Source organism: Nomascus leucogenys, chromosome 13 (genome assembly GCF_006542625.1).
Source record: "Nomascus leucogenys isolate Asia chromosome 13, Asia_NLE_v1, whole genome shotgun sequence".
NCBI lineage: Eukaryota > Metazoa > Chordata > Mammalia > Primates > Hylobatidae > Nomascus > Nomascus leucogenys.
The window spans coordinates 42358010-42374616 of NC_044393.1; positions in this window are offsets into that span (position 1 = coordinate 42358010).

Consider the following 16607-nt stretch of genomic DNA (forward strand, 5'->3'; position numbering starts at 1 on the left):
GGGGAAATTGGACCTGTCCTTCATCTGGCCTGAGCTGGTGTGATTTTTCAGGCCCTCCAGCTACCTGTCAGCCCATCTCCTCTGAAGGCCATGTTTACTTGTATAAGCCACTCAGATTTTATGTCTACTCACCTTGAGATCACAGGGAAATGCCAGCATAAATCACACAAAGTGGATTATTGGCAAGCTCAACCTATCAGTCAAGAAATATTCTAAGTGCCAGTGCACCAGGTACAGGGAAACACCAGGCTGGGTTGTGGCACTTAATTAGGCATCCTATTTATATGTGAGGGCATGCCTGAACATCTGCAGCTAAGTACATGTCAATCCACCACACAACATATGCACACAGGCACACACAGACGCCCTTGTATACATGTACATGCACACGCATGCACACAAGCACACCCCTGAAGCCAGGGAAAGGGGCATTACTCAACCTTCCGGCTTGTCGAGAGCCACCTTGCTTCTGTTCTGTGGCTGGGCAAGGGGCTGCAGAGGGAATCCACCACTGACTTTCGAGATGGTCTTCCCAAGGGGGCCCACAGGAGCAAAGCTTTGGGGAATGCTTTCATTGTGCTCCAAGCCTTGCTGTGCTGTGACTCCCCTATGTGGCACCATGAAGGGTGAGACGCTCAGATGGGCAGTCAGAGTGGACCACCACCCCAGCACCCTGATGGCCTTGGCCCGTGACTGCAGGACCTCTACTCTGTCATGGGTGTGGAGGTTGAGCACTGCCTGACTGGACCTCAGCCCATTCCTGCAGGTACATTCCAGGAGCCCACAGGATTTCCACCACCGTGGGGCTCAGAGCGTGGAGCAGGATTCTGGGGCTTGCTTTATCTGCCTTTGTGTGACTAAAAGCCTTTGCAATGCTTTAAGAGGAGAAAAGGATCTCAATAAACTTGAAGGCGGCTGGGCGCGGTGGCTCACGCCTGTAATTCCAACACTTTGGGAGGTCGAGGCGGGCAGATCACGAGGTCAGGAGATCGAGACCATCCTGGTTAACACGGTGAAACCCCATGTCTACTAAAAATACAAAAAATTAGCCGGGCGTGGTGGCGGGCGCCTGTAGTCCCAGCTACTTGGGAGGCTGAGGCAGGAGAATGGCATGAACCTGGGAGGCGGAGCTTGCAGTGAGCCGAGATCGCGCCACTGCACTCCAGGCTGGGCCACAGAGCAAGACTCCGTCTCAAAAAAATAAATAAATAAAAATAAAAATAAAATAAAATAAACTTGAAGGCAAGAAGGTGTGGTGTTTATTTCCATATGGTTTTTACTTAATGTCAACACAGGTGCTAAGGCTCAAAATCAATGTTCATCTGTTTATGCACATGTAGATATACATATCAACACATATACAAAGGAAGTATTATATGTGTCTGTCTGTCTGTCTACCTGTCTATCATCTATTAGGATATTTTAATAGTTAAGAGAGAAAGTATGCTTTCAGACAGACTCCTGTTCAAATCCAAACTCCAGCACTTACTAGTGTTGGAGTGTTTCCTGCTGGTGGTGGACAAATTGTTTTACCTCCTTGTCCTCAGTTTCCCCATGTGTAAAACTGGCCCTTGGTTCATGGGGCTATTGAAACCATTAGAGGAAGCATGTGTATTTGTCTTGTTTCCACGGTGCCTGGCACATGGTGGGTCCTTTAGAGCGGAACTTATTCCCAAGGTTTCTCCTTTCCTCCATGCACACAGACACACCCGTTACATGTGGATGCAGGTCATTTTGATGCTGTCAGATTTGATGCTGTCAGATGCCCATGGGTGATGCCTAGTCACCTTCTTACACATCGGCTCTCAGGTGTGCGCACACCCAGTGGCCAGCACTTGTGTATCCTGGTCAGAGGCCATCCTCAGGCTGCTGGAGAGCAGCTCTGGCATGCAACTTGCAAGTTCCCTGCTGGTGGAGCTGCTGCTTCCCTGCAGGGACTTTCCCCTGCTTATCCTCCTTCCCTCTGCAGTCCCACTTGCTCTTGTCCTGCTGACTTTTCCTGGCAACGCCATCTAGACAAACACATTTCCACAAATCCTCCTGAAGCTCTGCTTCTGACGGACCTTCTGTGGCAGAGAGGGCAGAATATCTTTCTCAAAATGACCGCTGGCTCTGCGGCCAAAGTACTGGCCTGAACCAAAGGCACTTGTCATTTTTAGGTATTTCCCCAAACTGGCAGTGATTTGGAAATCCTTTCCTTTCTCTAGATACACAACTTTCCCCAAAAGAATTAGGTTAATACTCAAAACAAAATTCCCTACTATTTTGAAAATAAATGGAGGAATCTAGGAGTATCTAGGAGGAAAAGTAATTTCAAGCAAAATTGTTCTATGTCCACATTCAGACCTGAAGTCATTATCACTATTTATTTTATGTGTTGTCGTTGTTGTTGTTGAGATGGAAACTTGCTCTGTTGCCCAGGCTGGAGTGCTCACTGCAACCTCCACTTCCCGGGTTCAAGTGATTCTCCTGCCTCAGCCTTCTGAGTTGCTGGGACTACAGGCATACACCACCATGCCTGATTAATTTTTGTGTTTTTAGTTTTCACCATGTTGGCCAGGCTGGTTTTGAACTCCTGACCTCAAGTGATCTGCCCGCCTTGGCCTCCCAAAGTGCTGGGATTATAAGCGTATCATTATTTTTAAAAACTAATAAAGATCTATGTTGCAGGCAATTCTGAGTAGAACATTCTAGCATAAGTGTGTGAACCTAGATGTTTGCCCTTCTCCAGGACTCACTCAGGGTGGAAGGATGGCAGAACTGCTGGCTTACACTGCAGATGAGCTCATGCGGCTCCCATTCCAACCCCATTCTAGCACCTTCCAGTGCCATGGAGTCTCAGAAGATGAACACCTCACTTATCAGCATTACCCGACACTAAATCTCCCTGTGTGACATGCTACAGCCTACAGCAACAGGAGGTGGAAGCCCTGTACACTGGGATGGGGTAGCTGTGCTGGAGCTTCAGTTGTCCAGGCCCTAACGTCATATCTGCTGAGTGGCAGGAGATGCCATTTCTGCTGAGGTTGTTCGGAGGTTTTCTTGCATCTCTGGCTGCTCTGTTCACAGCTGAGTTGCATCCACACCTAAATACATGACTTCCCAGAAGTCTGTGAGCATCCCAATACCTTTTACTGAATCCCTTTCCACTCAGATTTACTAGAGGGTACACTGCTGTCTGCAACTAAGAATCTGACTAAGAAGGTGTCTGGTGTTCATCCATGAGTGTCTAGGCAAATAAATGCATGCACACTTGCTGAGCAACCACAGCATGCATCACCATTTACCCCAAAACAGATTCATATGGCTGTTTATGAGCACTTGACCTGATGACTTCGCATCTATTATCTTATTTGATCTTCACAACAGTTCTCCATGACAGGCGGACAAACTGAACCTGAAAGAGTCTCAGTGACTTACCCACAGCTCAGCAGATGTAGTGTTGCAGTGGGATTTGAAGGAAATCTCTCAGATTTCAAAGTCCATGCTATTTCCCATCCCACACCGCCTTGTTACAAGCACTATACCAGATACATACCTATACAAGAGCAAATATATAACAGCAAAGCAAAAGAAGACTTATTTAATGCCCTTTTTTAAAGATGTGAAAACTGGGCCTTCGAAAGGCCAAGTGACTTTCCCAGGGCTAAATAAATGTCTGAGGCCTAAGAAACCGATCAAGTAAGACCCCGAACCCAGGTCCTCTGACTTTCGCTCCGGGGCAGGTGTTCCTACCCACACCACACTGCCTGAACAGAGGCTCCCTTGGTGCAGAGAACATGCAAGCTTACAAACCAGGGAGCTGAGACAAACCTACACAATGCAGAGGCGGGACAATCCATGGACTTCAAGATGGGAACTTGAGCAAAAAAAGAATCCAAGTCCCTCCTTACACAGGTGCATATGACAGAGAGAAATTTCTGTAGTTTTTGTTAAAAAATCATCATCACCATGCCCAATGACTTCAACAAACTTCTTGAGTATAAACAAGCAGAACATTTTTCTCAGCACTGTAGATTCTTTACCATTGACCCCGAGCTACAGTCTAAATTCTTTAAGGTTGATGATGAGGTTGATTGCTACTTGGGAATGATTTTGGAATTCTAGTTAGGGTGGTAAGGATTTTGGGGTCAGAGCTGGCCCAGTTCCCGTTGCCCTCCAGAACCAACCCAGCACTGTTGCAGACTGCTTTTCTCACTCCGTGTGTCCTTTCTTTATGTTAAAATATTTGCCTTTGATGTGTAGGATCAATGCAGTGCTGATACTCATTTGACCTCATGAGCCTCATTGTGAGAGAGAAACTGCATGCTGGAGGGCACATTTCAACACGCCCAGAGGAGTTTGGAGGGTGCTCCTGGGCCTGAATTTTACCTTCGAGTTAAGTGCAGGGGTTTGGGGCATAGTGGGCTTCTCTGTGATAATGACAGTGGTGTTGCTCCTATTAAGGGAGAAATGCTTTTTTTTTTTTTGTAAGCCCTATTCAGAATGTTCAATTTGAAGGTAGTAGTGCTATAGATCCCATGACATAACAACACTGTCTGAGGCCCTTTAGCAAACAGACTTCTCTCAAGCTGCATCAGCCAAGGACTCCAGATGGCTGGGAGAGCCTGGCCTCAGAGACACGTGAGGTGGCTCTCAAAGCCTCCCAGGATCTGTTTCCCTCAACTCCCTGGCCCCACCCACAGTGCTTCCCAGCAATCGGTGTTGCCGTTGCTTGAACTCCTTCCCTTCCCTTGGACAGGCCAGCAATGTCTTGCCTCTGAGCCTTCTCACATGTTGCATCTTCTCTTGGAACCTACTCCCTTTCCTTCTACTCCTCCTGTTAATCTGCGTTAGGTTGGGTTATGCCTGGTGACTCATCCACCCTGTTCTGGTCTTCTCAGTTGTAGCGTTAGTGGTTAATGGTCCACTCATAGTTCTCCAGGCCTTCTCAGTGCGGTTCACAGCAGCCTGATGGCTAACAAATCTGAAGACTATCTGGTGGCCAGAGCCCATGTACTCCGAACTGGAAGTGCTAGAAAATTAGTAACTGCCCCACATACACACACACAGCAGATCTCCTCAATAGCTGGCAGGCATGGTGGACAAGTTTCCCAGCTCCGTTGTTCCTTGGTGGGATTACTGTCATGACTCATGGTATCCGGGGCTCCATGTGCCCTCCCTCAGTGGTCACTGCTGGAGAGCACACCTGTGCTGGCTGCCTTCCCTTTCCTTTCACCTCCTCATTCACTTACCGGGGTTTCCTTAATCATCTTCTAAACAAACTTAATGCAACAAATTCTTGTTTCAGGGTCTGCTTCTGGAGGAAACCAGGCTAAGACACCCATCATAATACCACAGCCACCTGTTTAAACTGAGTGCACCTTGCCGCTAATTCTAAGCTCAAGGTGGGCCTGAATGGGTTGCTCTTGTTCACAGTAGTGCCCCAGTGCCTGATTCATGATTAATGTTCAACACATATTATTTTTCTAAATGAAAAAACACAGTACAGCCTGTGGAAGAGCTTAAGCCTCTGGCAGGGAAGATGTCACAGGCAAACGAATAACTCGGAGAAAGAAGGGGAGCACTCAAAGCATGTCCAGAGCGAGCATGGAAAGGGGGTGATTCATGGTGTGTGAGGCACAGAATCAGGGCAAGGGCTCTCCTTTATTTAAATGACTGAATGGGAAAGAAATTTGAGGAGAAAACTAAGTAGAGACTAGGCATGGTGGGTGCACAGATCTGCTGCCCAGACCCCCCTTCAAGTTAGGACTTGCTCCCAGCTGCAGAGTGTGGCCATCAGATGCTGCTGGCTCTTCTAGGCTGGCATGAGCTGCTGAGAGCTGCCTGGCACAGTCAGGCCATTCCTGGTGTGGTTTGTACACCATCCCTGGTGTGCTTTGCACACCATTCCCAGGGTGATGGAGCAAGGCAGGGGCATAAGAGCAGGGGTTTTTGACCTAATTCTGACCACCCTGATCAGGGACAGTGGCTCCAGAGCTCCCTATGGGGTGGCCAGGACTTTGCCAGCCCTGCATTATGACCAAGTTCTTCCTTGGCCGAATTCTGCTTCCTCCCTCTACCCTTCACAGATATTGATCCCTAATCAGAGCTGCCAGATTTAGCAAATAAAAATACAGAGTGCCCAGTTAAATATAAATGTCAGATACACAATAAATCATTTCTGGTATTCATTATATTCCAGCTATTGCATGGGCCATCTCAAGATGGCCTTTGAGGGCAGAAAGTGGGAGAAGTTCATTTCATGACTCCTTCCTATCTCCTTTCTCTCACTGTTCTAGTTCCTTTCCATGGGCATTAACTGTCTCACTCCTCTAAGTTATGTTACCTGGTTCCTTCAGGAAGCCACTGGGAAGTCAAACCCTGTATCACATGGTGCAGTCTGAGTCCCTGAGCTCCATCTGAGTCCAGGGGTTGGAGTAGAACTGCAGGGTATCTGAGTGGATTGAGCTTGGGTGACAGGGGAACTGTAATTCTTCATGGTGCATGCAACAGAGTCTATACAAAAACCCAGTCCAGGGGAGCCCAAGAGAGCTGTCAGCTTTAGGAGATAAGACAATAGCAGATGTGGTTGGTTGGGGTAAAGGAGTGGTCTCTACTGAGCAAGTGGTCAAGAACTAGGACGGAAGGAGTAGCTGAGGCCCTTGAGTCCTAAAACTCACCTCCACACAATCAGTTTGTTGAGCAGGATAATGAGGTCTGCTCTGACCAACCGGGGGCTCTAGGAGCTATCCCATGGGCCTAGAGTATCCCATAGTGCATGGAGAAGCTGTTTTTTGGGTTACCCATTAGGAATGCAGGTGTAGCAATGATGATCTGGGCTATGGTCAAGAAGAGAAAGGCAATGCAATAGGAAGTACAGCATCCAGAGCTTGAAAGGCGCTGACATGCAAGATGTGAGAGATTCAGTCAATAGAACCAAGAAGGAATGCTCAGCAGACACCTCAACCCCCAAAAAAGGAGAGGGCACAAGGTGGTGAAGCTCAGGTCTGGAGGGGCAGGCGGGCAACCAGGTGAAGGCTCAGGAAGGTTGAGGAACCAGATGAGAAGGAAAAATTCTCATGGGGCCTGGCATGGAGATAGTCAGTGACCTATATCAGCATAATACATTCAAAGAATAGATATGGTATATTCTAACTAAGGCTTTCTGTCAATAACTAAAAACAAGCAAAATGAGCTACAATTGAAGCCACAGCTACTGAAGTTCAAGGAATCTCTCCCCTCTCTCTCGTTTTATACTTTCTGCCAGTTTAATAAAGAAGCAACAAAAGATCTTGAGACAAAAAATCTCTCAGCCTTACAGCAAAGCAAAGAATGCAGCAATGTTCTTTGGATTTAGTGTCTCTGACAGTGTTGGGGGATTTAAAGACAGCCTTCATTTTTCAGAAATGAAACCAAGAAAAACAAAGGGAGAGAAGCTCCTGGGGTCTTTGAATAGCCCTAGGAAATGTTACCTAAAACCACCCTGGTCTTTAGGGCTTTCTCTGTAAACAACTTCATCTATTCCTGAAATTTTTTTATCATCCTCATAGGCATCAGAAAGACAAAGACTTGCCAGGATTGAGACAAAATCCTTTACTCTTTCACACATTTGTGTGAGCATTTCCAAAAATAGAAAAGGGTTTTCCACTTGCTTCAAGAGGTGGAGGGCTGGAGGAGACAAGTGGAGTTGAGGGACGCTCAGGGAGAGACAGGCTATGGTGGCACCTGACCTCCAAAGGGGCACTCTCAGCAGCCTCCTGGGCTGCATCACAGCTCCTGGTGGGGTCTTGGATTCCAGAATCAAATGACATTTCTTGTTATCGTGTCTTTTTTTTTTTTTTTTTTTTGAAACGGAGTCTTGCTCTGTCCCCCAGGCTGGAGTGCAGTGGCACAATCTCAGCTCACTGCAAGCTCCGCCTCCCGGGTTCACACCATTCTCCTGCCTCAGCCTGAGACTATAGTCTCAGTAGCTGGGACTACAGGTGCCCGCCACCACGCCCAGCTTGCCTTTGGTATTTTTAGTAGAAACAGGGTTTCACTGTGTTAGCCAGGATGGTCTCGATCTCCTGACCTCGTGATCCACTCGCCTCGACCTCCCAGAGTGCTGGGATTACAGGCGTGAGCCACCGTGCCCTGCCTGGTATCATGTCTTCTATTTACATCCTACTCAAGATCCCAGGATGGTGTCCAATTCTTTATTTTTTAGCCTCTGAGTATCAGATTCAAAATCTTTACAGAAGCAATGACTTATGAATCACAAAATATAGTCAAATTAAATCTTTCACTTCAGCTGATTTCTAAGTGTATGAAGCAAGGGTCCAGACTGACCCAAACTCTGTTCACACTGGGATTCAAGAACATATAAGCATTTCTAGTGCACTGGGGCACTGCCAAGAGTTATTCATGTGATACCCCAGTAAAGCCCTGGGCAGGACATCCTGGAAAGACAAATTTGCTTCAGGGTGATTCTAATTGCCCTTCTCTTGGCTCCTTTCCAGTGCATCTCACATGACTTACTTCTGAGTCCTAGGAGGAGATGGGGGGGTTCACAAATATCAAAGGAGCCCTGGAGAGAGCAAAGCATGGGCAGCACAGTCATTGGTGATGTCGGCGAAGAACCTGTAATGCAGGCAAACCACCCTGGTGACACTGGGGCCTGGCCTTGCTGGCACCAGCAGCTCTGAATGGCATCATCCAATGTGATAAGCATGGTTGCACTGGGAGGTATTCACAGCACAGGTGACACCACCACCACTTGCTGGAGTTTGTGTAGATGTTACATGGCAGCCACTTCAGGTGGGAACCTAACAGGAAAAAATGGCAGACTCAAAGTGGGTTACTGAAGATAGTTTAATATACATACTACTGAGAAATGTGAGAATAGAAGGTTGAAAAAGCACAAGACATTCTAAACCCAGACAAGTGTACCCTGGGTGCAATAATAGTGGGGATCTATCACTCTCTCCACTCTCCCCAGGCATCAAGAAGCAGAGTAGACCTGGCTGAGTGTATATATTGCATTCTGAATTAGTTGTCTAATTTGGAGTAACAAACAAATCTAAAGTTTAATGTATCAAAACAAAAAACATTTATTATCTCACAATTTCTGAGGGTCAGAAATTTGAGAGTGGTTTAGTAGGGTCATGCTGGCACATGGTATCACAAGCAGATCCAGTGAAGATATTGGTTGGGGCTACTGTCATCTGAAGGCTTGACTGGGGCTGCAGGATCAGCTTCCAAGATGGCACATTCCCATTCCCATGGCTGCTGGCTGGAGGCCTTGGTTCTTTGTTGGCTTTTGGGCTGAGAGTTCATTTCTGTGCCATGGGGACCTCTCCACAGGGATGCTAGAATGTCTTCACAATATGGCAGCTGGCATCCCCCAGCCTGAATGATCAAAGAGAGAGACAGAACAGGGCAGAAAACAAAACATCTTTTATGACCTAGCATTAGAAGTGACACCTCTATGCATACCTTAATTTATTTGTTATAAATGAGTCATTAGGTTTACCCCACAATTAAGAAAAGTGAAAATGTATTCTACCCTTTGAAGGAAAGAGTATTAAAGAATTCACAGATACATATTAAAATCATCACAATCCAAAGTCTTTGTCAACTATATAGGTAGATTTAAAATTTGAAATTATTCACTGATACAGATTTTAAAATACCAACACAAAGTCTGCAATCAGGACAAGATCTGAATCTTTCCCTTTATTGGGATTATGAAAGGTTCCAGTTGAGTATTGGTGGCCTTCTTATTGTAACAGCTGAATCCCAGATAGCTTTTCCTAATGATCATTGCACTGTGTGGATTCCAGAAAGGTCCCAGTTGATGTATATGGTGGTCAGTTCTTGCTTCTGAGGGAAAATAAGAAGGAGAACATGATTTATACCTGGTAAATAAGAATGGACAGGAGTGGAACTCACATTCAGATTCTCTGACTTCTAGTGGATGTGGTTTTCCTCATAGATTTGATAACTCAACCTGCACCTAAAAGGCCAGGATAGACCCCACATCTCACCTTACCTACTCATTAATAGATCTAACCTATTCATGTAGGAAAACCGCTCAGGGTCAAAATTTCTGACTGAAAGTCAGAGAATTGACTGTGAGTCCCACCTCATCCCTGCCTGTGAATTGACCAGGTTTAAATTATGTCCTCATCCTTACTTTCCTCACTGGTCAAATGAAAATAATATATAGATTCACCTTCAGAATCACAGAACATGAGAACAAGGTGACATATTACCGGTAACACTATTATTGTTCCCAAAGTCATCAAAGTTCAAGAAACTTCATGAAAAAAGGTGGCAATTATCATTAACTTCACCACCCAAAAGCCACCAGAGTTTTCCAAAATTTATCCTATCTGAAAAAAAAAAAAAGAAGCTGATGAAGAAGAATCAGATACCATTTTAGGGATGTAGGCTGGTGTTAAGGCCAATGCATTGTAGATACTAGAGTCGTGGGGGAAAGGCTTAGGAAACATTTTCTTTTTATAACTGCTGATAATCACTCAGTGAGATAAAATAATGACAGGTTCATTTACTAATCATTGCTTGATAAGCAGTATTGCACAATTTGTGAAAGGATAAAAACAGTTACCAACAAATCTAAGGAACCAAGGCAGATTACAGGTGCCTGCGGAAGGTTTCCTTTGACACAGCTTCCATGACAGAGGAGTAGAGATGTCATCCAAACCCAATCCCTTCCAATCAGCACTCCATCACTGGCATGACTTCAGGCTCTTTGGCACCTATGAGATATAAGTGGGTCTTCCAGCATTCACTCCTATAAACACTTTCATAAAAGTTTTATTCGTATCTAATAAACTGCAGTGTAATACCCAGAATAAGTAACCCATGGCATTCAGCCAGGCAATGAATTCTTGCCTCAAATAAAGGAAAAGCACAGAGCAAGTTATACTTAAGACATTCCTGTCTCTGTGCAGAATCTCGCATTCCTTTCCCGGGAGGAGAAGGTGATGAACCTGCAGCTGGGAAGTTCTTGGAATGCCAAGCAGTGGCAGCTCTGTTGCCCATGCAGAGAAACACTCATATCATCCGAGAATTGTGAGCATCTCTCCAATCTGATAGTTTAGCAATGTTGCAAAATCAGTTCCTGGAGAACATAATAAATTACCATTTGTTCTGTTTAAATACACACAAAAGGGACTGTTAGTATGTAAAACTAATTTTTTATGGACAAACAGACATGTTATCAAGATTTATTTGATCTCTAACGTGGAGGAATCATCTGAACTCTTAGTCACCTGCAAATGCTAGTCTAGACTTGCTATGTTTGTGATATAGTCTTGCACTTCTTTTAGCATCAAAATCTAAGTTACCACTTGAAATTGAATTTTTCAGGAGTTTTAAGAGTTATGGCACTGGAAATTTATTCTTTTCATTATTTAAAAATATACTTTATTATTAACTATTGTTACCATGCTGTGCAATAGACTCCAAAATCATATTTTTCCTTATAATGGAAACTTTGCACCCTTTGATGAATATCTCCTCATTCCTTCTCCTACCCCCCAACCTCTGTAGGCACCATTCTACTCTCTGTTGCTTTGAGTTCGACATTTTTAGATTCTGCATATAAGTGAGATCATGTAGATTTTGTCTTTCTATGCCTGGCTTATTTCACTTAGCACAATGTCCTCCAGGTTCATCTACATAGTCACAAATGACTGAATTTCCCTCTTTTTAAAGGCCAAATAATATTTCAAAAAAAGTGATGTTACTAACAATCTTCCTCTTTTGGGGATGGTGTAATGTGCAAAGAGTCAGGGGTTGTAGACTCTCTCATTTTTCCTGCCAGTAGCTGAGCAATTTGGGGCAAGTCATTCCACTGTGTCTTCCATCTATTCAGTCAGAAACATTTATTGAGCACACACTGTGTGCCAGACAGGTTTCTCAGCATCAAAAATACAACAGTGAAGAAGGCCAACAGTAATGGAAAAAGTATGTGTGTGCGTGTGTGTGTGTGTGTGTGTGAGAGAGAGAGAGAGAGAGAGAATGGGGATGAAAAAGACAATCCAGAAACTTTAGATGGAGGAAAATGGCCATGCTTGGGCAGCAACTCTGAACATATTACCTCTTGGGTGACTTTACATTTAATCTAAGATCTGAGCAACAAGAAGAAGCCTACTCTGCAAAGATCAAGTTCAATGGCATTCCTTGGTGAGGAAATAACTAGTGCTAAGCCTAGAAACAACCATAGGCTTGTGATGGTGTAGGCTGCTGAAGCTGCAACTTGGAGACAAGATCAGAAGGGAGGACAAGAGTGAGACCAAGTAGAGTAAGTGAACCCAGATAAGTGCTTGGACTGTATTTTAAGCAATGGGACATGGTTTTTGGAAAGTCTGAAGTAGGAAAGCAATGTGATCCATGCTTTTAAAAAATCTCCTTGTATCTCTGTGGGATTAAAACATACAGAGCAATGACTGAATCAGTATATGCCTTAGGAGACTACAGACTCTTCCAGTGTTCTAGAAGCTTGGACTAAGGTAGTGAGAATTCACAGAAGTGAAGGATTCAGGATATCTATATATGTAAGGAAAGGAAGATTTACTGGTGTGAGAGAAGAAGAGAATTCAGAGAGGTTGCATAGACTTACGGCTTTAGCAAAAAATGAATCAATTTTGGATATCGTTTGCAGAAATGAAATGATGAATATTCTAGGTAGATTGGGGGAATACACCTGGAGTTCTGTTTGGGCCATCACAAACATGTTCCCTATAGACATCCATGAAGAGTTGGGTTTATGGGTTTAGGTGAGAGGAGCAGGTGGAAATTTTGGAGTCTTTACATGCAGAGGATTTGACGTCTCAGGCCTAAATGTTGTCACTCAGAGAGAGTTTGCAGATAAAGAAGGAAAGGGTGCCCAGGAAAGAGCACTTCAGCACTTGGAGGATGAGCAGAGGAGAGTATAAGGAAAAAGTACTCAAGGAGGTAGGGGATCTACCAAGGGAAGAAAGTATTACAGGAAGAGGGCAGTAGTTGCTGAGTGGTTGTTCAATTGTTGCTAAGATTATGTGGAATAATAGAAAGTGGCTGTTGAATTTAGAAACACAAAGATCTTGGTGTCTATGAAGAGTCTTTTTTTTTTTTTTTTTTTTTTTTTTTGAGATGGAATCTGGTTCTGTTGCCCAGGCTGTAGTGCAGTGGTGCGATCTTGGCTCACCACAACCTCTGCCTCCCGGGTTCAACCTATTCCCCTGCCTCAGCCTCCTGAGTAGCTGGGATTACAGGTGTGTGCCACTGCTTTGTCCAACTAATTTTTTTATTTTATTTGTATTGTTTTACTGGAGACAGGGTTTCACCATGTTGGCCAGGCTGGTCTGGAACTCCTGGCCTCAGGTGGTCCATCTGCCTCAACCTCCCAAAATGCTGGGATTACAAGTGTGAGCCACTGCACCCAGCCTCCATGTAGAGTCTTAATGGAGTGATGGAGTGAGCTGACAAGAGAATGAGAGGTGAGTATGAACAGATGGAACCCTTGAGAAGCTATAACGTATAGAGTGAAGAACCAACGCTGGCTCGGGAGCAATATGAGACCAGGAAAAAAGCTTCTCTGCATGGAAGATACTAGAACATGTTTACCTGCTGATGGGAATGGTCTAGTAAAGAAAGGACGGCATTGTTTCAGGAGAAAGGGAACAACTACAGGAGGGAGGTCTTGAGGCCGTGAGAATAGATGTGGTTCAGGCCATGTCAGAAGGGGCTGGCTTCCATGAGACTATCCCAGGAACAGAAGAAGAAAAAAAGGCTTGGCCCAGATGCCAGCAGACATATGGGTGGTACCTTGAGGCTATTACCAACTGAGAAGTTGCTTTCCGTTTCTCGGTACAGTGTGAGGCTGAGTTATTAGCCAGCAGTTGCCCTATACTTAAAATGAGAGGGCTGAGACATTATTTTTTTAACAAACTTTATTTTTTAGAGAAGTTTGAAGTTCACTGAAAAATGAATAGACAAGTACAGGGTTCCTATACACCCCTCACTCCCACATCTGTGCAGCCTCTTCCACTATCATCATCCCCCACCAGAGCAGTACCTTTGTTACAATCCAGGAACCTACACTGATACACCATTATCACCCAAAGTCCATAGTTTACATTAGAGTTCACTCTTGGTGCTGTACATTCAATAGATTTGTATTCAATAGACATATATCCAACGTTGTAGTATTCTACAGATTCGTTTTCACTGCCCTAAAAATTATCTGTGCTCCATCTATTCATCCCTCCCTCTTCTCAACCCTTGGCAATCACTGATCTTTTCATTATCCACATAGTTTTACCTTTTTCAGAATGTCATGTAATTGGAATCATTTAGAATGTAGCACTTTCAGATTGGCTTCTTTCACTTAGCTATATACATTTAAGGTTCCTTCATGTCTTTTCACAGCTCAATAGCTCATTTTTTAAGTGCTAAATATTATTCCATTGTCTGAATGTTTCATAATCTATTTATCCATTCACTTGCTGAAGGACATCTTGGTTCCTTCAAAGTTTTGGCCATTATGAATAAAGCTGCCATAAACATCTGTGTGAAGGTTTTAGTGTGGACATAACTTTTCAGCTCATTTAGGCAAATACCTAGGATCACGATTACTGAATTCTATGTTAAGAGTATATTTAGTTTTGTAAGTAATCACCAAACCATCTTGCAAAGTAGTTGTACCATTCTGCATTCTCAGCAGCAATGAATGAGAGTTTGTGTTGCTCAACATCCTCACCATATTTGGTGGTGTCAGTGTTCGAAATTTTCATTCTAATGAACAGTGAAGTCTCATTATTGTTTTATTTATAATTCTCTAATGACATATGATGTGCAGTATCTTTTCATATCCTTGTTTGTCATCTGTATATCTTTGGCAAAGTGTCTGTTTCAGCCTTTAGCTTATTTTTTAAATGAGTTCTTTGTTTCCTTACTATTGAATTTAAGGGTTCTTTGTATGTTTTGGATAACAATCCTTTATCACATGTGTCGTTTGCACATATTCTCTCTCAATCTGCAGCTTGACTTCATTTTCTTTTTTTTTTATGATACTTTAAGTTCTAGGGTACATGTGCACAACGTGCAGGTTTGTTACATATGTATACATGTGCCACGTTGGTGTGCTGCACCCATTAACTCATCATTTACATTGGGTATATCTCCTGATGCTTTCCCTCCCCCTTCCCCCCACCCCATGACAGGCCCCGGTGTGTGATGTTCCCCTTCCTGTGTTCAAGTGTTCTCATTGTTCAGTTCCCACCTATGAGTGAGAACATGCGGTGTTTGGTTTTTTGTTCTTGTGATAGTTTGCTGAGAATGATGGTTTCCAGCTTCATCCATGTCCCTACAAAGGGCATGAACTCATCATTTTGTCATGGATGCATAGTATTCCATGGTGTATATGTGCTACATTTTCTTAATCCAATCTATCATTGTTGGACATTTGGGTTGGTTCCAAGTCTTTGCTATTGTGAATAGTGCCGCAATAAACATACTCATGCATGTGCCTTTATAGCAGCATGATTTATAATCCTTTGCGTATATACCCAGTAATGGGATGGCTGGATCAAGTGGTATTTCCAGTTCTAGATCCCTGAGGAGTCGCCACACTGACTTCCACAATGGTTGAACTAGTTTACAGTCCCACCAACAGTGTAAAAGTGTTCCTATTTCTCCACATCCTCTCCAGCACCTATTGTTTCTTGATGTTTAATGATCACCATTCTAACTGGTGTGAGATGGTATATCATTGTGGTTTTGATTTGCATATCTCTGATGGCCAGTGATGATGAGCATTTTTTCATGTGTCTGTTGGCTGCATAAACGTCTTCTTTTGAGAAGTGTCTGTTCATGTCCTTCACCCACTTTTTGATGGGGTTGTTTGTTTTTTTCTTGTAAATTTGTTTCAGTTCCTTGTAGATTCTGGATATTAGCCCTTTGTCAGATGAGTAGATTGCAAAAATTTTCTCCCATTCTGTAGGTTGCCTGTTCACTCTGATGGTGGTTTCTTTTGCCGTGCAAAAGCTCTTTAGTTTAATTAGATCCCATTTGTCAATTTTGGCTTTTGTTGCCATTGTTTTCGGTGTTTTAGACATGAAGTCCTTGCCCATGCCTATGTCCTGAATGGTATTGCCTAGGTTTTCTTCTAGGGTTTTTATGGTTTTATGTCTAACATTTAAGTCTTGGAACCATCTTGAATTAATTTTTGTATACGGTGTAAGTAAAGGATCCAGTTTCAGCTTTCTACATATGGCTACCCAGTTTTCCCAGCACCATTTATTAAATAGGGAATCTTTTCCCCTTTTCTTGTTTTTGTCAGGTTTGTCAAAGATCAGATGGCTGTAGATGTGTGGTATTATTTCTGAGGGCTCTGTTCTATTCCATTGGTCTATATCTCTGTTTTGGTACCAATACCATGCTGTTTTGGTTACTGTAGCCTTGTAGTATAGTTTGACACCAGGTAGCGTGATGCCTCCAGCTTTGTTCTTTCGGCTTAGGATTGTCTTGGGAATGTGGGCTCTTTTTTGGTTCCATATGAACTTTAAAGTAGTTTTTTTCCAATTCTGTGAAGAAAGTCATTGGTAGCTTGATGGGGATGGCATTGAATCTATAAA